The 26,309-nt window shown below is 37.9% G+C and overlaps 1 long non-coding RNA gene across 2 annotated transcripts; it reads left to right on the top strand.

The window, feature by feature from the left end:
* The first annotated feature begins 5,519 nt into the window (after nucleotides 1–5,519).
* Nucleotides 5,520–26,309, top strand: LOC137477165 (uncharacterized). 2 transcript variants are annotated; one of them, XR_011000847.1, is made up of 6 exons: nucleotides 5,520–6,394; nucleotides 7,464–7,587; nucleotides 12,089–13,875; nucleotides 15,909–16,098; nucleotides 20,873–20,966; nucleotides 21,683–26,309. It is a non-coding gene; the product is annotated as an uncharacterized lncRNA (long non-coding RNA). The 2 variants fall into 2 exon arrangements; XR_011000846.1 differs by having other exon boundaries at nucleotides 22,555–26,305.

Here is a 26,309-nt window from a genome sequence, read left to right as displayed (position 1 = left end):
CTTGAGTTTACTGTGCTTCTTGTTAACTAACAAGGTGTAATTTCATAATACATCTTGATAACCTGAGATGTTGTATTATTTTGCAGTAGATGGTGGGAAGCAGAAACGTGTTTTCTTTCCCTATGGACACAGAGATAGTAATTTTCCACCTCCTCGCTCACAAAGCCCCATCTGGATGTGCGTGCACACGTATGTGCTGTGTTGGTGTAGTGGGGATGTTTTGCTGTCATGTTGAGCAGGGCTTGAAGAATATGTAGGCTCCATCCTATAGGTTGCATTTAAATCCTCTGACACATGCGAAGTTTACATGGAGTATTAATGAGGAGCTGTGACTAAGTGAGAACTATGAGATTATAGAGAGTAATGGTTGTATATAATGCTCTAATGAAAATGAAAAGTTTTTATTTGTAAAGTCTTAAGTTTTTGTGTATCAAATGATAAAGGACTGACCAGGATAATTTAGGATAAACCAGGCAAAGTCAACCTAGAAAAATGAGAACTGGAAGTCACGTAGGACAGATTTTCTGAATTTGCAGTTAGGTGGAAAAAAATTAATGCAAATCTTTTAGAGATTCAGAGTAACAGGAATTGACAGGTACAGAAAAAAGGGAGTTAATTCAGCATCAGTTTAATTGTCTGTTTAATAAAATGAAAGGATGAAATTGGTTGGGATGAGAGCAGCAGCTTGAGGGAAGACAGTTCTGCTTAGACTTGCAGTGTTCCATGGATGTTGCCAATATATTAACATGCTCTGAATCCGCTTCCTTTAGGCAGGTGAGTGGGCTTGGTTTTCAGAATTGTGGTAGTGGACAGAGCATATTAGTATGTTTCTAATACTTAGGTTCTGTTTCTCATCTCTTAGCCATCAGTAGCTGTATTAGTGCATTATTTTAAGTGGGCAGGAAGAGGGCTATTTTCTTATTCAAACTGCTTTTCACAAGTTTTATGGAATGACACTTTCACTGATGTTCATCTGTGGATGAAGCTGTTTTGGTGTCAAGGGTTTTGATGTCTCATAGCTGAAGATGAGATTGCTTTATTTCTCAGAGCTTTTATGCTCACTACATCAAGTGGTTACTTTAATTAGTGTTTAGGTAGCACATTTTATAAAAAGATGTGTTGTTAAGTTTCAGAAGGTTGATGTTTTGGAAGAAACTAACTCTGGAAGTCTCATGGAGAGCCTTACAGCCAAAGGGCCTAATGGCTCAAAGCCATAGTGTTTGTATTGTGGGACAGTATTTTCTGAAAGCTCCCTGCTCACCTCCAGGGCAAAGATTCATAAGCCCAAGATCTTTGGTGTATCTAGGATTTTTACTACCTCATGGCCTCTTTTCTGGTCCTCTAGGCGTTCATGTGATACCAAGACAAAAGTGTGCGTTTTGTAGAATGCTTTCCAGGTCTTCGTGGGTTCCTGACAATGGTTGCTTGATGTGCTTCTTGCTGGTACAATCTGTACCATTTTACGTACTTATTTTCATGTCAGGCTTCTTGCTTGTATGGTTTCTTGGTAAGGTAGCCTTTAGATCCTTGGTTGGTTTTTATCTCTTACAGTCTCACGTAGTCACTAGGTAAGAAGACTTTAAAACTGGGTCTGCAAGAGAGCATGAGTTTGGGAGCATCCTGTGTTACCAATTTCAGTGGTTCAACTTTCAGTAAGTACAAGGCCTGTACATACACTTACTATGATCTCAGTATTGTGTTCATTCTTGAATGAACTAATGGTTTGATCCTTGCAAATTGCAAACTAACACTGATTTTTGCAGAAAACAAGACCTTTTAATCATTGTTAATTACCAGGTCAAGGAGCAGTGTGACTAAGGACAATATCATTGTCACTGAAAGACTTGTCTGATTATGCAGACTTTCTTCTGGCAAGGGACTCTGCAGAGCACTTTTTTGGACTTGTCTGAAAAACAAATAACAGGCCTTAGTTTTAGGCATTTTGAGCAGCTGGAATCAGGAAGATAAGCCTTGCCAATGGCTTCAGCAAAGCTCTGTTATGTTCTCTCACAAGTTGTTCTGGGTGTTGGGGAATGAAGGGATGGAACTAACAGTCACCTTTCAAGAGTGGTTCTTGGCTTCTTTAAGCAAAGAATTAATGAGCAGCCGGTTGTCTTTCCTCCAGATTTTTACCACTACCATTAACACCAGGTGTAGAGCACGTACTGTAAAAAAAGGCAGAAGATGACATGGCTGACTTAACTAGACAGGAATAGTAGCCATTTTGCACAACAGGAGTACAGGTGGTTGGCATCAGGTTGTTCTGTGCTCTAGTTTCTACAAGATTTTATCAAAAGGAAGCATTTTCTACAAGCCATTTTACATGTAATTCCTTCTTTCATCTTGGAACTAAGGAAAAAGAAAGCCATTTGTGACTCAAAACAGAATCTAATTCCAGAGCTCACTTTGGCATCTTGGCACTGTACAAGCCTCTATTTGGACAAGTTGGTACCCTTCTCAAGCCTTATTATTGTGGAGTTGGCAGAAGAATGCTATGAAAATTACCTGCAGGGAAATAACCTTCCTTCCCCAGCTATGCATTCTCTTCTGTCAGAAGACTCCGTTTCACAGATTTTGAGCTCAACATGAGATGGACACCACCAGGGAAAGGTTCCAAGGCAAGATTAGGAACTATTTGTTGCTTGAGCACTGCTGTTCCTACAGTCTCCAAAAGTTCAAATCTTGACTGTGCTCTTGGCCTGCCTACAGCTAAAACAAAATTTACTTCTGTATATATCTTACAACATAGCCGCATTTTCCACAAAATTTGTTGAAGAACAGTATCTTTACAAGGATTATAGGATGACAGATTACCATAGCAAATAATTTTCAAACAGCAAAAATTAGTTGATAAGTGGTATCACATAATCCATCTCACCTTTCTCTGTAAACGTCTTTCAGATAAGAGTCTTGCAGCCCCTGACAAGAAAAGAGCCATCGGAGATGGTTGAGTTGGGTACCAGGCATGGACAAAATATCACTGAAATTTTACATTGTCTAAAGAAGTCCCTACCTTTCACATATAATGGGTAACCCAACTACAGACATTCTTAAGTTCTATGTTTCTATGGAACCTACTCCTCTATGTAAAGTATTCACAGAATTTTATTTATCATTTATGCACAAACACCACAAATGGCTACTTCATCACAGTTGCTTCCTAACTGGATGTTTTTCTTCCATCAGGACATGTTTTGATATGACAAACACCAGAGAATGTAACACATTGCTATCTGAAGAAAATACATCAGATTTGCAGGGAAAATCAATGGGATTCTGTTTATGTAATTATCCTGTGATGGAGACATCATGATGATGTTAGGTGGGACTGTTCTACATTTACTGCTTAAATTGATTCTTGATTCTTGTCCTCTGTTCAGGCCATTGCATGAATCATTATCAGTACATCAAGAAAGTAGTAGAATACAAAAAGATCTTGCTGCTTCTGGAGTTGTGGTTTTGGAGACTTTAATGCTGTCAGCCATTCTTCACTCCAGAAGAGGGTACTAGACTGTGATTCGAGTACTCCAAATGGTATTGCTGGAAGGTTTAGTGGTGAAAATGATGGCTTCTGGAGGGGTAGTAGCCATCTCTTATATTGTTAGCTTGGCTGCAACCTGCACTGGGACCTTCTACTTTTCTGAGCTCCTGCTATTTCTGATTGTACTCTTTGCCTGTTTCAGAGGTGTTGAGCACAAGCTAATCTGGCACAGCTGTATCCCTTAGTACGTAAACACTGGCTCCCTGTTGGGACCTCAGCTATAGCCTTGCATGAGGAAACATGTAACGTTCAAGTGTGGTTGAAACAGACACAGGGCTCTAGGGCAGCACTCTGCCACACTTTTCAAGAGCAGCATGGGGGAGCAGCATAAGAAGACCTGAGGTACATGACCTGGTAAAAAGCAGCTCGTACCAGACACCAAACAAGCAGGTAAGAAAAGCATGCTCTTGTGGGCTGGTAGGAAGACTTGTGAACATGAGGACAAAGTGAGGACGGTGGGAAAGAGGTAGGAACAGATGGGTTGGATAAGTGACTTGGAGTAGGGTTGCAGAACGCTGTGGAGACACACAATAGTAAGAGTTAATACAGTTTATGGATTCTAATCCCTGGTGTTCCTGTGAAACCTTCTGGAGTATAGGTTCCAGGCAAGTGTGACTACAACCATTTGGGAGGGGGGGCAGGGGGGGCTGTTGGTGAGTCAGACAAGATGCAATAAAGCAAATAAAGGGGACTCAAAAAATTATTTGACAGCTGCATAAAGCTTTTTGACATTCATGATGCTTTCGTAACAGTCCTTACTGCCTTTTGGTTCTTTACTGAGCTGTGCACTTCTCTGTCTTAAAGTTTTCCTGCTAGGTCATATATACCATAATCCCAGCAGAAGCCCGCACACTAGACTGAGATTTGCCATAATATGCACTATTTCTCGAGGTCTGATGAAATCTGTACCTGGAAATGTGCACTCCTATAGGTGATTTATGATGGAGAAAGCCAGATATGCACTGAAGCTTGAACTGTGCTGCTTGAGTTTTGGCTGAGTCCTTTCATTTCAGGTACAAGGATATTGTGTCTATCCTAGGAACTAAGTACGGGAGAATGGACTGGTCCTTTGGCAGCGTCAGGTTTGCTTGTGTCTTCACTTCTGCGGCTCTTTTGCATGTTGGCTTTATTTATTGTCTGAGGAAAAGGTCATTTCTCAGTTGCCCAGCCCCACAGGCCTTGTTTCCCTGCTGTGGTGAGGGCTGGTCTCCAGGGCCCTGGCAGCTGCCCTGTGACGCTCCAGGCCCCACAGGACGTTGGTGGCGGGCGCGGGGCCCACAGCCCCCACAGCCGCCACAGCCTCACAGCCCCACTGCCCCCACAGCCCCCACAGCCCCCACAGCCCCCACAGCCCCACAGCCCCCACAGCTCTCACAGCCCCCACAGCTCTCACAGCCCCCACAGCTCTCACAGCCCCCACAGCCCCCACAGCCGCCACAGCCTCACAGCCCCACTGCCCCCACAGCCCCCACAGCCGCCACAGCCCCCACAGCCCCCACAGCTCTCACAGCCCCCACAGCCGCCACAGCCTCACAGCCCCACTGCCCCCACAGCCCCCACAGCCGCCACAGCCGCCACAGCCCCCACAGCTCTCACAGCCCCCACAGCCGCCACAGCCTCACAGCCCCACTGCCCCCACAGCCCCCACAGCCGCCACAGCCCCCACAGCCCCCACAGCTCTCACAGCCCCCAGAGCTGCCACAGCCCCACAGCCCCCACAGCTCTCACAGCCCCCACAGCTGCCACAGCCCCACAGCCCCCGCAGCCTCACAGCCCCACAGCTGCCACAGCCCCACTGCCCCCAGAGCTGCCACAGCCCCACAGCCCCCGCAGCCTCACAGCCCCACAGCCCCACAGCCCCGACAGCCCTGTGCATGCGGACAGCACACGGAGCACAGCTTGAGTAACATGGCTCCTGGGGACCATGCCAAGGGCTGCCCAGGTCCTGCTGAGAAGGAAAAGGACAAGCAGGTCGCACGCATGGCCATGGGTGCAACAGTGTGGTGTTGGGGCCTTTGTTTTTAGTGGCGTTTGGCCAGCGTGCTGCCATGCCAGTGAGACGTGAGGCACTGTCATAGGCAGCCATAGGTGTCACAGCCTCGTGTTCCTCATGTACGTCCTGAGCTCTGTCTGGGGTTATTTGTACCAAAGCTGCCATCTGAGGTAATGGGATTTAATAATAATTTTTCCATGTACATTTGTAGCTGTTTTTACTACATGTAATGTGTCCTAAGCATATAATTATTTAATAGCTTCCAAAGGAGCTATTCAAGTTTTTTTTTTTTTTTCTGTAAATAACACACCTTTTAAAACTATATAAATTCTTAATATCATTTTATGTCTTTTCTTACATTTCCTTAAAAAAAATTGACCTCCCCAGTCAGTATTTACCTGAAGAATTAAAATAGTTCCATTTTCAGTTGTGCTAATGGTCCCCAATTTTGTATTTACTCATCAGAGATTTGGAGTAAGGGTTGCTTTCCAGTTTCCCTGAAAGTCTTAACAATATTCAGAGGAAGGAGTAGCTATAAAAAAAATATTTCAAATGTAGAAGGATTGACGGATGTGGCAAATTTTACAGTTTTCCTGTTCAGTACACATACAATACTGAACACTAGTGAGTGGGAATAATCATGGTCAACTCAAACTTCAGGAGCAGAGTAAGGGAGGCGAGCTGTCACCTTCCAGTGTTAATCCCTTCACTGCTTTCGTTTCCAGCCTCCCTTAAGCCTTGTCTCTTCTGCAGCTCTCCAAATTTCTTAGAAGCCTCTTTGTTCCTCTTGCCTCTTCTAGCACGAGCAACAGATGTTTCCTGTCTGTTTCTGGAAGGCAGAGAGCTTTGGGGTTGAAACGGTCAAAACTTTCTTCTGTCCTGCTTATGAGTGAGACAGTGGATGAAAAAACAAGCTGAGGACTCTGTTCTTGAATGCTGAACGTGTAAAAAGGGGGCAGAATTAACTGGCCTGATGTCACTTCAAGGAATCTTTACATCTGGGAATGTTAAGGTAAAAAAAGCTATTTGTGAATTTCTCTTGTCCAGTCATTGAATAAATTTCAAAATTTATTCAAGACTGCATAATCCCATCTGTATAATTTCATGCAATAAAGTCTATACAAGTAGAGAAAAGTCTCACTTCTGTGAAAATATATAATTAAGTTTACAAATTCATAAATAATATTTTGCTTACACACAAGTTATATATTTTCATTTTGGTAAGTTTTATGACAAAAGTCATAAATAGTTTGCCGCATTAAAGCTCGGTTCAGCATTTCACCACAAAAAGTAAGTCAGGTGAAACACTTATTATTTTGAGTTAGGGCTCTAAATTTTCTCTCAATGTTCATGACTTTTCTCATACTTTAGAAACAGACTAGTTTTAAAATTGAGCACCAAACATTGTAAGATTGTAGACTTCAGAACCAGAGCATCTAAGCAGTTGTGAAGGATTACAACAAATTTTTTAAAAAATTAATAGTTATCTAAGTTATTAAAAAATTAACACCATCCCTCCTCCCCCACTTGACATGTCAAATATAAACAGTTTGCAATCTGAATGTTTAAAGACTGGTGTGTGCATGCAAAATGTGATTTGTTTTTCAAGTGCAGTGTTCAGCACATATTAGTGATCCCAGCAATTTTAACTGACATTTCTCTTTGAGTATATTTTAACCTGTGCTTAATCTGAGGAACATTTGAAGTAGCATAACTGGAAAATGCCACAGAGGCCAAAAGTTTTCTACTCTTTTCTCATTTAGTTTCTGTTTGACAGCATACATTTTGATATGGCCATTTAGAGTGTGCCGATGACTTGTGCATAGCAGGCAAACAAAATATTAATTTACAATCCCAAGACTTCAAAATGTATTTGAGGATTGTGAGGTAATGTGAGGCTTCGTTGTTTATCATAGCTTGTTAATTTAGATCCCTGTTTATTGAAGCATGGAAGTTTTCTATGTGCTAAGGAAGAAAAATGGAAAGGTCCAAGACAAGCTACAAACAAGTACCTGAGCTAGGAGCACAAACTTTCCTGATTCTCTTCAGCCAGGTAAGCATAAATTCTTGCATGAAACTGTTAAACTTTTCAGTTCTATTCTCTCTCATTCTTTTCATTTCAAGGACTACAGAAGGCATGCTAGTGACAGTCTTATACATCTATATGTTACTTCATTTGATCTCAAGGATTGTGGTGGAATCTTATTCCCCTGGATGTTTAGGAGATGCAGAATTTCATCCAAGGTGTTTATTAATTTGAGACAGCTGCTTTAATGGAAGCATCCACCACATTTGGATCAGAAGCACACTGTTTCTGACAGTCATCTCTCTGTCAACATTTTATTTCTCTATCTCTTCCCTGTTATTTATTTCCCCTAACTTTTATCTCTCTAGAGACCTGTCTTTTCTCTCTCCCTATTGTAGAAAGTATAAAAAGGATATTGTTTTGGCCTTTCTGAGCAATTTTTAGTTCTTACACATAAAAAACTTTGTACAGTGCATTATTGACTTTTGCTAGATTCATTTTGATAAAAATTCTGCTGTTACCATCCAGAACTTCACCAAATTCTGGAGCAGTTGTCCTTCATTTTAAAAGACTTTTGAACATCAAAATATGACATGAACATGTGATCATATTTGAGGATGTCATGGTTCAAAATTTGGGGTTTGCTCTACTGAAAAACCAAATGTCATCTATGAAAATTCAGAATCCATCTCCGGCCATGCTTGGCTCTCTGAGTATTCAGCTGTATAAAATGTCCTTTAATTTGAAAGTTGTGCCCACCGATGAAAAAAGAGATGGCTTTGACTGCTACAAACATTATGGCTAGAAATCTGTTAAATAAATAAAGCTGCATAGAGGAGCAGAGGTGTACTGGCTACAAAGGCAGCCCAAAAACTGTAAGCTACCAGCTTAGAGATCTGCTAATTAATGTTGCAGAATGGTACTGTTTCTGAAACGATAAAAGCACAATTAAAGGTACAGCAAGCAAATAATAGATTTAGTACTCTTTATGGAAATAGAATATTGCTGAAATGGAGGCTTCTATATCCACACAGAAGAGAATGAAAAGTCATGAAAATGCCAAAGGGTACAAAAACTTTTAGTTCAGTTTGAAGGAAATTGTACAAGAATCCTAGGCTTCCCTGACAGAAAGAAGGAAAAAAAGTTTCAAGAATGTTATGTGGTTATTAAGAAAGAAAAAGAAAGTAATTTTGTCTAAAATTTTGAATTTCTTATATAATAGGGGGTTTTGGTTTTCTATTTTTTTCATCCTGTCTCTATCTTACATTCAGTTATGTTCCGACTTCCTCATACTCAGTTTGGCCTTGCTGGAAAGAAGTTAAATGGCATGGTCAGCCCATACATCTATTACAGAGATTCACTTAGACTGGAGTAGAGGCAAATAGAAAAAAATATTCTGACTGAACCTTTTTTGGACAGAACATAATGGACTTTGAAATAAAAGGAGGAGCTACCTAAAAATGGTGTTTCTTCGAAGACCACTGATAGAGGGGAATGATTGCAGTATAAGAGAAAAAATGTAGCAGCTTTGGCAGCAAAAATGGAGAAAAGAAGCTGATAGAAACAAATTGCTAGATGAAATAAAAAATATTTGGCAAAGAAGCAGAGGAACACAGATTCTGAAAGAGCGCTCAAACATCTTACTATCCTTAGAGGCCAATTAAACCTGAATCAGTGAGGGAAGACAGAAAGAGCCCTCTGCAAGCTTAATGAAAATTTATATCGGGCAAAATAAAGCTCTGAGATTATTGTCATATAAGGTATAAAATGCTAAGAGAAACAAGCTAGCTTGGCTATTAATGATACCAGAGTGGTATTTACATTTAAAACAAAATATATTTGTAAGATCTTTGAAGGTTTTCTGTGTCCATCTGTATGCTAACAAAAAATCAGCTCCAGCTGACAAAATATTTTATGTAATGAAGCAAATATGCCCCCAGGTTCCAGCTGCCCAAATCACCATTTGAAGCTATCTGAGTAAGAAAAAATAAGAAAATATCTTCAGAAAATTGCCAGCTACCCTAGAGATTGTGTCTTTCAAATACTTCTAAACATCTTTCTTAGCAACCTGTAAAGACTGGTCGGCTTTTGCTTTTGGTAGTTGATACATTGCTTAGCAAGAGCTGGCTAAAGCATCTCTGTTAAATGCCATTGTTGTACATTATAGTAGAAGGATATAATCACTGCCAAAGACACAGGTTAGAGTAAGGTCACCAGTTACTCAAAAAATAGATAAAGTTATGTCTCTTGTCCTGTGTCCCCATATCTTGGATCTCCGGCAGTCATTTGGAGGTGTGGCAATTGAAGGCTATTTTACTGGCATTCCACTTATATAAAAAGAAGCTTAAGTAGGAAACTCATGTTTACATTTTCCCTATACGTCTCCCTAAAGCATCAAATACAAAAATTAATTGAAGAGATTTGTAACTCAGAGTTAAAATCAATACTTCTCAAATTTCCACTCTTCAGACATATAATTTTACCTTCTTCAAGTGAAGCCTACAGCAAACCTCTTGTGACAGCCATCTTAGTTGTCTTGTCTGGGTTGATAGACACTACCAGCTCTCTTCTTTCACAGGGTGCTCCTATCACAGTGAAAAGTTTCAGATGGACTCTGAATTTAGCAAACTTAAGAGGCAAAATCTAAACCCCCCAAATTATAAAAGGCAAAAGTAACCAAGGAGTAATTTATATTTGATCTAGAAATAAATATCCAGTTATATTCCATACCTCATTGTTTAGCTTTCTTAAGGGCAGAGTAAAAACATCCAGATATAGGCTCAGTAGAGAAGATTAGTCCTCATCCACAGGATTTTTTTTGTTGTTTCCCATGTTTGCCTTCAGAACTCAATTGCAAAATTTTGAAACATTTCTGAACCAATTTCTGCATGCTTTAGGGTAATCCATTTTATTCTTCCTTCTCTATACCTATCTGTTAAAGTATTTCCTATGGATATATGTTCTATATGCTTTTATAATGCTCTATATGCTATATATATAAAATGATGCTCTATATGCTATATATAATGCTCTAATTGCTTTTCATGTTGTACAATTTCTGATTCCCTTACAAGTAATATATAATTTAAAAATATTTCTAAAGATTGAGAATGTAAATATCGATCACTGTATACAATTTTAAAAAGTTCGCATTTGAATTAATTTTGTTGCTTTATTTCTCGGTAGTAAAAACTGTTATTCCAATCATTTTTACTTTATTGATAAGGACTCTCAACACCATGAAAGTTCAAATGTAGGCCCAAGTGCACTTTAGCCTCCTGTTAGTATGTCTGATGATCACCAAAACCTTGTTGTTCCTAATAAATGAGGCAGTTTCTCAAAATGATTTAAGTCCTTATAGAGAGCATTGAATCAGCTTTCTCCTTTTGATAGGTGGTTTGCCTTGTGTAAATAGCTCCAGTAAGGTGCACATCAATGCCATCCCTCATGGATATTTTCACTGCAGCCCCAAATGCTTCTTTCCGTGTGTAAGCATTTGGGAGTACCTTGGTCCTGCAATAAGGTCTATCAGCTAATAACTTTGTAATATGTCCTGTCACAAAACAGACACAGTGTGCAGACTATGAATTGACTCTTCATATGTGAACAGCTGGAGTGCAAGGTGGATTTAAATGCATGCTACCATGTTATCCTTGTGTCTGTTACAGTCATTGTAGAACTCCTGCTGCTGAGAGGTTTCTTTCATAAAATGTATTTTACCCCCATCGTCTCCAAGATTCAGGTTTTAGAACCTAAATTATGTCCCTCCATTTGACTTACTGACAGATTCCACTTGAACTGAAAACAGTTACAATGGCTGGCCACACACAGTACCTGAGGATGTAAAAATACATTTTGAAGAGCAGCAAAGCAACCTTCTTGAAGAATTAATGGCAGCAAGAACTTATTGACTGTTCCCCTAATAGGAGGGAACCACAGATGGAGTCGAAGAACAAGTAGTCATTCTTGATACTGTATCTGGTTATGAGTATGACAAGACACATATGAAATTCTCATAATACTTTTTTGTTTAGTTTAGTGAAATCAAAATAAGGCTTTCTTTTGTTTTTAGAAAGAAACTATAGGGTTTTTTCCATTAATTTGTTCCCATGATGACCAGTAACACATGGCAACAGTACTAAGGCTGTATGTGCTTTTTGTACATTTACCAAAGCAGCAGTTTTCCTACAGAACTAGAATAAGGGTGTTTATATCCATATATATATATGAAAAGTATAGAAAGAGTGTATATATATAAAACTTGGGTGGCAAGGAATAATTTTGTTCCTGAGATATAAATTTGAAAGGGAAATTCTTAAGGCCTGTTTATAATTTATTTTTAAGTTCTCATAAGAATTAAAATACCAAGTGATTGCAAACTATTCCGATCCAGAAGAGATAATTTTTTTTATCTTATTCACCCCTCCAGAATTCCCATGCTTGAATTCAAAGGAAGAAGATCCAAATTTGGGACTTTTTTATTTGTTTATTTTACTCTGCAATCTAAACAGTTCACCTTTTCTCTTAGGCCTCATCACAGAGTTACATAATGACCATGACATGAAATTCCTCTGGAAAAACAAAGATGCATAGGAAGACAGTGAGTATTTAGTAAAGGGAAGCAAAGGTTAAGGCCTGGGACTGCAGAACAGCTGGAATATGTTAGTTTTACAGGAAGTCAGCCTGGAGAGGGAGTGTGAACCGCCAGCAGGTGGCTGGCTGGGAATGGCTGGATAAGGAACTGGTGGGACTGGAAGAGAGCTCTGCCTCTTACTGAGATGACTCAGCCAATTTCAGCCTGTTTTTCTTTGTAAAAGGGGACTTTTGTCAAAGCCCATTACAGTAAATTTAGCATTTCCTTTAAATATAACAGGTTCTAGATCTAACCATGCTTGTTTTGACAGTTTTTGTTTGATCTGCCTCTTAAAGCTTTACCTTATTCTTTCTCAGATGAGGAAGGAGAGCTGGTTGGTTGCTAGACAGGCTTCAAAGGGTGAGACACTGATGTGTCCCTTGGAGAAACTGCCTCTAAGTCAAGCAGACACTGTTTTGCTAAGAGAAGCTGCAGCAGACAAGTGTGGGAAGAAGGGTCTGCTGGGGTTTCTATCCCTTCTGCAGCAAGGAAAGTTACGCTGACAGAAACAGCTGCTCTTACCACAGTGATGCTTTGCTGTGGTTTGCAGTACTGGTCTATGTCCTCCAGAAGTCCTAGTCATAAAATGGGCTTTGCTGTGGGTGGCACTGTACAAACACAAGAAGCTGGCCTTGCTCCAAAGACCTTGCAGTGTGGGTGTAACCAGGAAGCAGAAGACCCAATGGAAGTGCAGAGCATAGCACAGCAGTTTTATCAGCATTTAACTGACACAGTGGTAAAAGAAAAAAACAAACCCAAACAAACAAATTAAAAAAAAAAAAAAAAAAAAAAAAACCAAAACCACAAAGAAAGTTGGAAGAAAGGATTTGAAGATAACATGATCCTGCACAATTATTTCTGAAAATCTCCTCCTGAGCATGAAGAGCAGTGTCACTAAGATATATGTGTTACTATTTGACCATCCAACAGGATGACGTTTGACAGAATTACAAGAAACCAAGATGGTAAGAGCTTGGAGAAGACTTTTATCTATGTGGATGGTTGGGAAAAACTTCATGCACTAAGCAGCAAGGCTCTGTAATTATTGTACATAGCTATTAGAGGACCTATAGACAAGTCTAAGTTGAAGATATCTGAATTACGTGTTTGAGGAATCTGCAGGATGGCCATATTATGACAGGAGACCTTGTGCAAGGTTAACTTGGAGAGAGAGAAGGGTGAGGATAGTAACAGCTCTGTTTCAGCCACAATAATATTCAGCTAGTTATCCAGAGAGAGCTGTCAGAGCTGAAAGATGCAGATGTTAGGGAACTGAAGTAATGTTGACATGTGTACATTAGAGGGATTTATTTTTGAAGTCAAAAGAGGTAATATCTGGGGCTGGGGGAAACACTAACCCAAGACAGAGTCCCAAAGAAGTTGCCACATAGGTGTAAGATTAGAGACTTCAGATGCAGAGAGAGGAGCACAAGGAAACAAAACACATGACAGAAATTTGGAAATTGGAGGGCATAATCACAGGAATTTATCCATAGAGTCCCTGCAAAGGCAGGCAGATTTTAGAAGTAAAATAAAATGTTAAATCCCAGTCAAGAAAGACCAGTGCATCATGAAGAATGTTGCTGACTTTTGAGGTCAACTCAGATGGTGTACCTCAGAAAAAAAATCAGGCAGAAGAGATGGAAGCAAGTTTAGAAAGTACAAACCAGCATCATACAAAGGTAAGAATATTGAGGGTTGGTGATGGTTAGGAAAATGTTCTACAGAGAATATAAGAAGGCTTTTTACAGCTTATCTTTTTACAGCCTATTTAGAGAATATCTTCACATTTAAGGAACAAACTGCAGCCAGAAATCCAATTCTCTCATAAATTAAATACTCATCACTAAAGTGCTCTTCTGTATATTGTTACATAGCTATACCCTTGTTGGTAAATTTTGTTGTGCCTTTGTTACTTTTCCAGAGTAATTTGTAAAATGTTCAGATTTTTGCTGAGACTCAGCACTTATTAATCTTGGTGTTTTGCTAATAATAAATCCACTTTTTCCCATCTTATATTCTTATAAGTGGACACAAGCAATTACTTCTGAGAATTTACAGAGGTGTTAAATAGAAAATATGGTTGAGAATTAATAGTTGTTTTCATTCAACTAGCCATAATTTTTATTCCAAGATGTGTTTAATTGAAACAATAGCACTGTACTCCAACGAACTAATCCAGTAGAGGCATTGGCTATGTAATATTTTAAGAAAACATTTAATACAGATTGCTTTCTAAGAGGAAAACCCGGTGACCTGTAACAAAATGATTTGGACAAATACAAAATGATAAACTGCTTGGCACTTCTTATCAGGCAAACTACTGCTTTAAACTCATGTATGGATAATGAAGTCACAGTCTTCATAGGAGCTTTCGTGACAGTAAGATAATAAATACTGACATGGAAAAATTGTCAAGAGTTGAACAAAAAAATCCCTGTCAAATTATCATTTTGATGAGGATGGTGCATTCGATTATAATGAAAACAAATGTGCTTGTGGCTCCTTGCAGCAGTAATTTTGCTGTCCAAGATGACAGAGTTAGTTCTGAGAAACTTTTTAATTGTTTTATCCACATAATGGCATACTGATCACTTTCATGTCACTGGGCAAGGAAATAATCTTGACAACAGAAGCTACATTTCATACCAGAGGTACCACTTTTATATTTAATTCTTTATTTGTGGCAGCACAAATGAAAATAGTTGTATAGCATGATGAGTGGCACAGTGGGATCCACATTGTCCACATCTTTGAGCTGGATAGGAGCAGATACAGAGAGTATGTACAGGTACATGACGTGTGTTTAACAAAAATGTTTGCAGGACCCTTAATAGTGTGGCTATCTAAAACATTTCCCTTGAACTGCTCAGAGGGTCTGCAAATGATACCTGGTTCACTGTAATTCACCAGGATTGCCCCCAGTGTCTCAGCAGGTGTTTGTTGCATTCTTGCACTGCCACCTGTCTCCATGACCACGATGGATGCAGTTGTAGTAGTTAGAGTTTCATTCCCAAATTATCAACCTTCCAGAGTTATTCAAGTGGGGAGTAAAAATGGCTGAATGATGGTGCCACATCAAGATTTTGTGTGCTCTTTGAAACAGAAGCAGATCTGCTTGAATATTTGTTTAATAGCTTAATTAGATCTGGTTAAATCTTTACTTTGGGGGTTGCACTGGGCATTCCTAAGCTCAGTGCATTAAACATGAAAGCAGATATGTCTGCCTTGAGTTTTTCTGGCAGAACTACATCAAATCAAGAGCAGCGGTTTGAAGGGCATAGCCTATTGATTGTGCACCTGAACTTGATTAAACTAAACAGATTGAACTAAATCTTGTCATTTTTAAAAATCAAAGTTATAAATTTGAAACTTACTGGTGGTCATGCTGTTCATAAAAATGATAAGAATAAAATTACTCTAGTTCCAAAAACTAATGTTAAAAATCAAGGTAGCTAAGTGGCATGGGGTTTTTTTATGCACTGCATTTTATTTGGAAAACAGAGAAATATATTTTGGATTACATGTATAGAGAAGTATTTACTGTTTGGTACCTTATTTCACTGAATATTTTAAATAATTTTCTCAAAACCACAGATGATTATATTTATTTGTTTGTATATTTATATTCATTTTTATTCATTTCTATTTAATTTATAGTAATTTAATTTCAAAAAATATGTTTTGCTTATGCTATGCTTTTGTTTGGTTTTAGTAATATCAGAAGATGAAGAGACTGACCAATTTCTTTGTTATTTAGCATGTTACATTGCTACTGAAACTTTTCAACATTGAACATTTCACTGATTCCCTTTTCTCTGCCATCTGTCTGATCTGGCCTCTTTCCAAATAATGCTGCTTTCTCAGTAGATATGGTTGTCCTGGTACAAGAGTTTTCAATCAGGGTAAGGAAAATTCACATTTTGTTCAGTTGCTTCTTTGATATTGCATATAAATATTGAATGGCCATATACACATACAGTTTGTAGATTCCAAGATACATGCTAAAAATACCTGTTTGTCACAAACTGACTTGTGCTCTATTTTATTGAAAACCTGACTCTGTTAAAAAATATTTGTTTTTCTGTCTTTATGTTCTGTGTAAGTTTGCTTATTTTGACAATTACTTCATTACGGTACCTGAAGAATGAATGTTTTGAAGTTGTCTGGTTAAAAAATGTAAAGTTCCAAATTATACACGGCACTGTAGAAATGTTAATTCAGCATTTTGGAAATAGTTGTCTTATCTTGGCAGTTCAACATGAAATGTCTTGGGAAAGACAGTGTATTTTAGAAGCTGAACGCTTAGGCATTTGCCATTTAATGGACTTGTCAAGTTGGGCACAGAATCACAAATCTCTTCTTGACCAGATTTATTTAAATTATATGTTGTGGTCATACATTGCTGTAGGTATTGCCTCATATCCAAGGACATCAACAGACAAATTACATCCCACAGATCTAAGAAAATGCAATGCATCATTAACGATGCATATGAGAAAGCATTGTATTTTTACATGCACAGGTGCATTAACTGTTGAAAAGGCAGGGAGGTCTCATTTCACCTTCTTCCCTTATGCTAGAATCACTTTCATGCTAGTAATTAAATAGTGTGTTTTATCATGAGCAGTTGTAATAAAACCTACCAGATACTGACAACTTCTTTTAGAAGGAGCATATTACATTATGTTTTGAACTATGTAGATCATTTCTGAACGGTGTTAGAATTTTTTGTTGGACAATTAACTCTGGATATACCAGAATACATTTCACAAGCTTCACTTTTCCTTTAAGAGAGAAAAATGTCTTAGGTTACCTGTAGTCCTGGTTTCAAGAAGGGATTTTAATCCATTCAGCTGAAAGAGTAAACCTTTGGCTTTCAGGATCTATCGCTGTGTCAGTCACTTCCAGCTCTTGACTAGGATCTTGAAACACCTATCTTCTCAGGCAGCGAGCTCCAGGGTTAGCACTGGGCCCTGTGCTTGCTGGGACAAGACGCTGGGACTTCAGTCCATGGCTTGAGAATACACACAGAGGGCAGCTGAAAGGTGTCAGCACTATTTAAGTCTCCCCTAGGCCATAACATGAAGACTTGCATTTCATTTATATAAAGGCTCTTTTCCAGCTCCCTGGCAGTACAAATGTTGCATTCCCTTACCCTGTTCTGAACTGCAAGTGTGGGAGTAGTGAATGTAAGCATGTCTTCATCTTTTGACCTGTGCTGATACACTGAAAGAATTTCTGGTACCTGGCAAAAGGAGAGTCAGGAGTGGCTGAAATCAAGGCAGCCAAGGACAGCAATTTCATTCCAAAGGCAGATAAAATTGATAAAACTGACATGTTAAAAAGCTTCCTACTGAGTTTCTACCTTGATAATTCAAAAAGTCTCCCAGGAGAAATAGAAAACATGAATTTTCTGGGTTTCATCTGGCATTTCAGAAAATGTATTTTCTACCTCATTGTAGGTTTCTATACGAATGCGCTTTTTCATCTTTTGGGGGCAACCAAGTCCAGCACATAAAGCAATTGGTTTTTAGTTTATTTATAAGTTTATAATTTTTCTAGTGTTGCTGTGAGTTTTTATTACACTATTTGAAAGGTCCCCAGTGATCAGCATTCAATATAATCATCTGGAATTGTGTCTGGATTCCATGTTGTGCAATTATGATATTGGTTTACCTTATTTTCTTTACTAAGCAGACACTCAACACTCATAGTGCAGGGTGTAGCTTTACAGCCAGTTATTACTCTGCTAAGCTATTAGAAAAAAAACTACTGGACTTTAACTTGCATGAAAACAAACATATTCTCATGTAAATTGCTGAAGAGAAGACTGACAGATTAACAAGTATGAAAACAGGGAGTCTGCTCTCTTCACCAAAGTTTGCCCAAAGGCTGGGAAGCAGCTGAATTACTGGATAATATTAATACCTCGTTTTTACTGTGAAACAGATGTATGCTGCCAGATCTTTTTCCTGTGGGGAAAAAAAGAACACAAAACAACAGCAAACACACTGACCCTCTCCGCATCCCAAACTTAGCATGTTATATATGTTAGATATAAATAGAGTGTGATTATTTTCAAACTTCAGCCAGCAAATTTGCTATCAATTCTTGTGAGATGAGAATCAGCTCTTGTATTTAATGGAAGATTCACTGTTATTTAACTATATGAATGTTGTCAGAAAAGAGTCTTTCTGATCAGAACATAGAAATCAGGTTGTGATGTTAAGTATATTGTTTTTTGGATTAACACTGTTGACCCTGAGCCCTATTTTTGTAGACTCGGTTGATAAAAATAGACCTATGCATGGAAATTATTTTAAAATATTGTATTTTTTTTTAAGAGATAGAGATGTTTGGAGAGGACAAAATCTGGATCATAGTACTTGTAACAAATGAAAAATGTTTGCTGTTGCTTGTTGCTGTCATAGACTCTTAATTTCCACATTAATCTGAGAAATGATTAATCTGTAGCATTGGATATATCTTATTGTTCTATTGTTCCTGGTGGTGTTTATACCATCATCACTCCAAATGCCAACTGGGGGAGGACGATTACTGCCAGTGATTGCCATCTTACTGCCTCTGCAAACCTAGGTGAGTATGCTTGCTCCATGAGGAGTCTATGTATGAGGAGCTACCCTTTGCATTAGGGTGTTCTTCTAGTAGAGATGTGCTGCATGGCAGCTCTAATAATAGCCCCAAGACTGTTGCCTGAATAGTCTTATCTCCTTGTTCTTTTTCTTCCCATGCCAGCATCACTGCTGTTGGAGCTCTCTGGAGCACAGCTGCAGCATGACCCACGATGTCTCTGCCTCCTCTGTTTGTTGTTGCCCCTTCATGGCAGAGATGTTAATCAGTTTGAGGTGCCTCAGCAAAGCTGGCATACATCCTAAAATCTGGCCATACAACTGAGCCCATGCTAAATAATGTAACTTTCCATATGAATGGCCCCTTCAAAGCCAGTAGGACCATTGAGAGAGGCTAAAGCTCAGCATGTGGATCAGCAATTTTAGTATGTCTTCCTCTTTTGGAAATGGCTATGTGGATTTGTATTTTCAAATGCTGTGAAAAGGAAGCCCCTCCCACATCTAGAGCCATCCACAAAAATATTCTGGATAGCAAAGACAACAGAACACGTCAGTCATGCTATCCTTGCACTACTCAGACATCTGTGAAAATTTCATGCTTCTGTGAACAGATTCTCCAAAGGGCTGAATTTGGCTGCGTGTCTTTGAGTGCATGCTTCCATTTTCCCTGCTGTGCCTGTCTGTTGTATGTTTTTAGATGTCCTTGGTATTTGGGGTAAAAAAAGAAAAAGCACATATTAAATAAAATATATAAATAACAGGAGACAGCAGGCTTAAAATGGCAAAAAGCAAGAAAAACAGACTAGCTGTAAACATGGAAATACTGTTCCCAACTCCTAGTGTGTGCAGGAAATGCAGCACATATGGCACATGGAATCACCTGGAGCTAGGCTTCTCTGTTGCACCTTGGCATAGGAGAGCAGGAACAAAGCAGAGATGCAGACTGTAACCCTTAGTGGCCTGGTGTCTGGTAAGGATCAGCTTAAGCCTGTTCTTGTACTTGGCTTCCAGTTCACAAATATGAGATGTTAAAAATAGAATAATTACTGAATTATCCCTTTTGTACTTAAACATGGATATTAGTGCATTTTTGTTGATTAGAAACTTTCAATATCATTCTTTCTTGTGTGTAGGGAATACATATGAACGTAATTGTACCCTTTCTTATACAAAAGTTGGATTTTATTATAATGACACTTCATTTATGATGCTCCTTGAAAAAGCTGTTTCTGATATTATGCTTTTAAGTGAGCTTCTCAGTGTTCCTTACAATCATTAATGAATCAGACTTTAGATAACGACAGTGTAGGTATGGCAGCATATCATTATACAGGGGAGTAGAGTGAAGCATAAGGATGTAAATATTTACTACATCTTGCACAATGTTGAGGAAAAGATAGCTCTAAGGGTAGGATGATGTTTTCTACTGTTCATACTGAACTCATCATAAAAAGAACCCTTAAAAAATTCAAACATTTCCTAACTTTTGCTCAACATTGGCAAAGGATTTTGTCTGGGAAGAAATAAAAGAAAATTAAAAGAAAAAACCTCAGAACTACTGATATTGAGGATTTGTTCTGGTTGGTTTTTTCTTTTTTTGTTTTTTTTTTTTGGTTTTTTTTTTTTTAATTTTATTTTCTTGAAAAGGCTTCCTTTCTTTCTTTCTTTGGTTTTTGTGTGTTTGGTTTAGGTTTTGGGTTATTTCTTTGATATTTTTTGACATTTTTCATTTATTTGGAAAAAGAAGGATAAAAATCTTCAGAATGATAGAAAATATTTGCAGATTGATGCCAACCCATGGGATTTTATTTATACAAGAGATTCTCTTTAAACTCCCAAAAGCTGCTACTTCTGTCTCCCTTTCTGCTCTAGAAATTTATATCCTTCATTCAGCTTACTCTACCACAGATCATCTTGCTACCGCTAAGTACGTGCCATTATACTAATGCACGTGCATCTCTGCTCAGTTTGTCTGTCAAAACTTAAAGGTTTTTCTGTATTTCATGCATTTCTAGAACAAAATGGTTATTAATTATCATGCATCGAGTGCTGAAAAGCAAAACATTTTTTACTCTTTTTTTTACAGGGGCATCTTCACTATCACAGGCTGATATTATACAGTTATATGATTAACTGGAATCTTGTGTTTAGAAATAGAGAAGTGCCGAGATTTTAAACTTGTGAGTGTAATTACATGTATTTTTAGAAATTGAAATGAGCTTATGCAGAGATTTTCAAAATAGACCTAGAAGGAGGAACAGAAAATGTCCAGCAAAGTGTATGCATTCAGATGTTTTAAGAACATTTGTTATATTTAAAAGATAACAATTACTTGGAACCCTACAAAAGGTGGCAGCTGTTACCCAGTGGAACTTTTCTTCCACACTAGTATTTTCTGTTTAATAAAATTTCTGAAATGTTGCTGTGTACTGGGATAATATATTTAAGCTGTATACACAATTAAATACAATTTTATGTCTTATATTTTTTAAAAAGTAGTGGACTTAGGAACATAGTGTAGTCTATGATGCATTAATTGTCAGAAAAACAATGTGTATGTTCAGTTGAGACAAGGAAAGCTAGAATGTTCTGGCTGTAATTAGCAGTTATTGGGGAGAAGGACTCTGCTTTTCAAAATGGTTTGTTTGCAGTAGATGAAATTTGGTTAATGAAAATTATCCCTTTATCATATTGTGGCTGTTTGAAAAAAGTGGCTTTAGTACAGTGGAATTGGTTTCAAAATTACCTGGAAAGAACATTCAACTATAAGCACGTGAATCAAGCTGTCTCTCCCTGTGCAGACTGATTTTAGCAGCCACAGGTTCTGAGCTCTGCACAGAATGCTTCAGACCAAATGCTTCAGTTCTACAGTTGTTTTTGTCCTTTTTCTCCTCAGCTAATATATCCTGTGACAATACAAGAGTTTTGGATCAAAGCTGAATTGCATTTGACTGCCCTGAAGCAGAGAGCAGAAGAACTTGTATCTTGAAATTAAACACAGTGGGATTTTCAGTGAAGGTGTTGCAGTGAAGACTTAAATTCTTGAATCTGACCCTAACTGTTGTAGTCTCATTTTTGTGTCTGCACTGAGTTTGTGACCTGGTGCCAAGTAATCCTCTCTTCAAGATAAAAGTCACTACCCTGTCAGGTTTGCATTCTATAGTATTTACCTTTTTTTTTTTTTTTTTTTTGCTTTTTGTATTTATTACAATTAGATTTACATGTTTTAAATGTGTTTGGGGTTGCCTGAATTAGGAAAAAGAGTTTTGATGGCTTAATGGAAGAAAAGGAAGTGAAGAAAAACAGATTTAGTGAAATTTCCCACCTGAAATCCCAGGGATAGGACGGGGGGAAAAATTCTCAGAGATGGCACTCTGAAGGGGGCAAGTAAGGGACAAATGTGTGATTTCAAATACCCTCAGATTCCTGACTGAGTGCTCTAGTTTTATATGATAGAAGATACAAGAGGTTGCCAACACTAGTGCTCTTTTAGAAACAGGATTTACAGAAGTAAAAAAGTTTTAGCTAGCCTAAACTGTTTTCAAAGTGGGCAGTTACTTTTTGTTTGTCTCAATCTGCATTTTTTGCACACCTATTTTTTGTGTAAAAACTCAGAAACGTCTTTCAGTGTTAGTGACTTATGAATGAATGAAGCCACTGACAGTTACTGAAGGCACTTTTGCTGAAGTAGCCGAAATTAGACATTTTATTGGTAAAAGAGGATAGTAGCAGCTTTGATGTCTCAAACTCTTTTGCTGTTCCCTAAAGTTTTTCACACCAGCTACTCATCTCAGCTGAAGAAAACAGCACTTAGGAGTCAGAGAGCAAAAGTGTTCACTGAAGGAGTATATTCATGAGGGAAGAGTTTCATTGGTGTTGGAAGGCAAAGAGAAAAGTAAACACAGCCCACTGCATTACAACAGATTAGGAAATGCAAATGCTGTAGCATTCCCATAGAGCTCTTTCTGTAGATGCAGCTGTTATGTGCAATGTATTGTTATTTTATTATGATCACACTTTTCTAAGTTATATGCCTTTTTTCATTTTTTAGTCTGCTTTATGTACAAAAGTTGTTTGAAGTTAGTGAATAATAGCACTGAGAGACATCAAAGTTTCAGAAAAGTATGGAAACAAGGTGTTACAATTTAGATGAATCAGTTATTATTAAGGTGTTTTGGGATCTCCTGCTTTGGCTTCTAATGTGCATTCAGAACACCATCTTGTGGCCTAAGTTTCCAGTAATGTGTTGCAGTTGTGAACTATTTTCGTACCTCTCACAACAGTGCTGAGAATTGAGATATCTCTAACTCCCATGAACGTTGTGGCAAAACTCCCACTGAGCTTTATGGAAGGGAGAAGAAGTGTCATTAGTGGCTTTTGTGAAGTGCAGTGAGGTACTGATGAAATTATCTGTATCAACCCAAATTGCTTTTGTTCATTACACATGAAGCAATCCCTGAACAGAGAAGAGAGAATATAAATGAAGTATTTATTTAGCATCAAGGTGCTAAATTTTAGGTAGCATATTGTAAGTAAAAAACTGGCTTTTTGCTAGGGCACTGACATACTACCTTTTATTCCTTTCAGCTTGTCTTTTTAAACTTTCTGTTGTTTCTTTCTATTCATGCAAAATTGTCAAACTGTAAACACTTCCCTATTGACATGATACACTTATGTCAGTAGTAAAAGTGTTGGCATGAAAAGTTAATCTCATGTGGACAAGCATTTCTGAACTATTCTAAAATATCTCTTTTCTGACTATTCACAGCTATGGGCTAGCAGATAAATTCTAATCATTCACAGACAGCAACTTCTTAGCTCTTTTGCAGACAAGTTGAGATGAGAGGGTTGTATTTTGCCATATGCTCTCACTGTCCTTGAAGCATTTCATTGTGTGTGTCTTGTTTGAGAGTTCCATAAGATGGAGAAAAGCAGAATTGTTTCTCAAAGAAAAGGATAGTGCAGTTTTCAAGCACTGCCCTTCTTGTCAAATTTCTTGTGACTATCCCAATATTAGATGATATATACAAGGACAAATGAAGGAGGTGAGGTAAAAAATTTATAACTGAAAAAGATTTATAACTGAAATAATGCCAGCACACTTAACTTCTACCTGTACCAGAGTCTGTCATACATTAACAATTTGGCATTAACTTCTTGTAAGAAATGAATCCAGGTTTATCTGTTCTTACGCTTTAGTCATAAGACTGATAAGTTTACTGGGAGACCAGTCAAGCTAAGATATAGATAGATACGGAGATAGATAGATAGATACAGAGATACATATGTATTTATGTCTATACAATATTATATGTATAATATTTTTATATATTATGAGAAATACGGGGCTAAATTTTGCTTTAACTGAAACATAAAAATAAATATTTTTGATTTATTTATATTTTCTTTTAGCAACACAATATTTATTTGATTTTATCATTATGGTTAGCTCTCATGTGACTCTTCAGGCACTCCAATAATATCCCTGTCTTCTTATTCTAGTGAGAAAAACATTTGTTTTAGCAAGGCTATTTTCAATGCTTGATCATATGTGAATTGACAGAACAACCTACATCCTATTTCTATTCCTTTTATTCTGTAGATTTTTGCCTATGCAACTTGCAGTAATTCCTATGAAGCTGTCACAATCTGTGCTATCCAAATTACTTACAGATCCTGTTGTTCAGGGATCGTTGAGATGATAGATTGCTATGGTCTCTCTTGTTAATGTGTGCTTAGGGAGTCCTTCATTTACACAATAGACTTATTCAATTTTTGGTGAAATGTGATTATTACTCTTGCACAGAAGACACATGCTTGATATATATATGGCTTGCTTATTTTTTTAAAAATTGTATAAAAATAGGATGTCCCTCCACAAAACTCTGCTTTTAACCTTACAAAGTGATTGCCTTTATGTTGCTATTTGAAGGACTGACAATTTCATGTACTGGACTGTTAATAACGTCTGGCAAGAAGTCCAGCTGCAACAGAGGCAGATTGAACCATGACTGATGGCTCAGGGTGCTGGAAACAGTGAAAAATTCACTGAGAAGTGTATTCTTGTCTCCATCGACTCAACTATGTGGCAGAAGTATGGGTAGAATAGTCTGGTACTGATTGTGGACTTGTGTATGAGAAGATTTTAATATTTGAAGGTATCAGGTAGCTTAAACAACTGTAGTCTAACTCTAACTGATTTTAGCTATAGCATTTTTATTCAGCCCTTTTTAATGAGAATGGTGTTGACTTTAAAAACTTTTTCTTACTCAAATGCTCCTTTGATATTATTTTAGTTATAAAGCCATTTCTTGGTAGGTCATCTGTGCTGTGATGGAGTAGTGGTGGGCTGAGGATCTAAAACTGAGGCAGAAAAATACAGAAAATAATTCTTAATATAATCCTGTCAGTGTTTGTTTCTGTCTCACTTCCTCTAATGGGACTGTCATGGCAGTAGGCTGTGCCCGCTTATGTAGTAGCTCATAAAGCTAAGCCCTCTGCTTGAGTCAGGAGCCTCCTAGACTATGAACATGTGGGAGAACATGAACTGAGGAATGCAGGGAGATCCTGGGAGCTGCTTTTTTTGTAAGATCAACAGTTGTACCGGCTCTGCTGACTGCACCTTGTGCAGTATCTGATAGTTAAGATTTTGTAGTCTCAGTTGTACTTTTAGCTTCAACTGGGCATGTGAAACCAAATACCCTAGAGAAAGAAACTAAATAAATGGATTGTATCATTCAATTTCAGGGGATTTATCCACCCTATCTTGTAATTTTTACTTACATGAATAATTTTTGTTTACACGTTCTTAATTTGAATGGGATTTCTTGCATTGGTGATAATGTGAGTAGCAGGTACAGGATTAGTTCCTGTATTTGTCAGTGGTGTCAAAAGCAATAGAATATACAGTAATTTGGTTACATTTTCAATTATAATCTAAAATTAAAAAGCTTTATTTTGGAGCCGTTGCTCTGAATAGCAAGTATTGATATTTGTAATTGAATTCTGAGATAGAACTGTCCATACATTTGTAATGCAGAAAGCTCTCTCATCATGTGAGATTCACTTGGCAGATGAATGGTCACCACTTAGTAACAATATTAAATCCTGCATTTCAAGAGTCAAAAGGACTGGAAGCTGCTTCTAGGGTAAAATATTTAATCTATTTCATATCTCAAAATTCTATAGTGTGAAATTACTAGGTTGAGAAACATTTTGATAAATATTTGAGTACGTGCTGTGATTAATTTGTATTAGAATTATACTTTGAACTAGAGTAATTCATATTGGTAGGACACCTGATGAGACAGACCTTGATCCTGAAAAAGGCTCCAGGCAAACCTCCAATGAAAACTTGTCTGCCTTGGGCAATTTTCAGGACTCAGAGGTAAAATTTGATATAGTGTGAATGGGTGGCAGGATGAAAATAAATCATGCTGCAGCTAACCTGTTTTCCACAGCTACAGGTTTGGGGTTTTGATATTTGGTTTTTTTTTTCTTTCTTTCTTTTCCTTTTTCCCCTT

This window comes from Anomalospiza imberbis, chromosome 7, assembly GCF_031753505.1.
Source record: "Anomalospiza imberbis isolate Cuckoo-Finch-1a 21T00152 chromosome 7, ASM3175350v1, whole genome shotgun sequence".
NCBI lineage: Eukaryota > Metazoa > Chordata > Aves > Passeriformes > Viduidae > Anomalospiza > Anomalospiza imberbis.
The sequence above is the reverse complement of the archived record's forward strand: the minus strand, read 5'-3'. Positions and strand labels throughout refer to the sequence as shown.